Raw genomic sequence first — 595 nt, 5'->3', positions numbered from 1 at the left:
TCCTTTTTTTGTTAAGCCCCACCCCTCTCACACCATCGTGAGTACCCGGCCTTCACTGTAAAAAAAAGCTCACAACCCTGCATTGTACAGTGGTGAAAATCTCCTTTTGTTTCGTCAGCTAAAGGGGGGGCATACGGGCCTGGTATTTAAGGGAGGTTAAGGGGAGTTAAGGGGAGTGAGGGTTAAAGGTCGAGAGGACGGTGGGTTAAAAAGGGCAAAGGGGTTTCCAGAAAAGGGCAGGAAAGGGGGTTTTTTTGGCAGAGAGTGTGGGGTTTTGGGATGCCAATTTTTTTTTCTTTTTTTTCCTCTTTTGGGAAAATTGTTTTACCTTTTTCGTTCCCTTTTTTTTGGCGTAAAAAGAACATAGGAAGAGGGGTTTTTAATGGTTTTAAAAAAAGATGGATATGCACTTGCTCATTGTTTTAGAAGTCTTTTTGATATTCAATGAGCTTATGTTTTCCACCCTTTTGTTTTTTAAACACGATGTGTAAAAGGGTGTGCTTGTGCAGAAAAACAACACACACATGCATACATATATGTACAACGTTTATGTTGTATATAGGCAATTATACATAAAAATACAAAACATACACAC

The sequence above is a fragment of the Penaeus monodon genome, chromosome 19 (genome assembly GCF_015228065.2).
Source record: "Penaeus monodon isolate SGIC_2016 chromosome 19, NSTDA_Pmon_1, whole genome shotgun sequence".
Lineage (NCBI taxonomy): Eukaryota > Metazoa > Arthropoda > Malacostraca > Decapoda > Penaeidae > Penaeus > Penaeus monodon.
Note: the sequence above shows the minus strand (reverse complement) of the source record.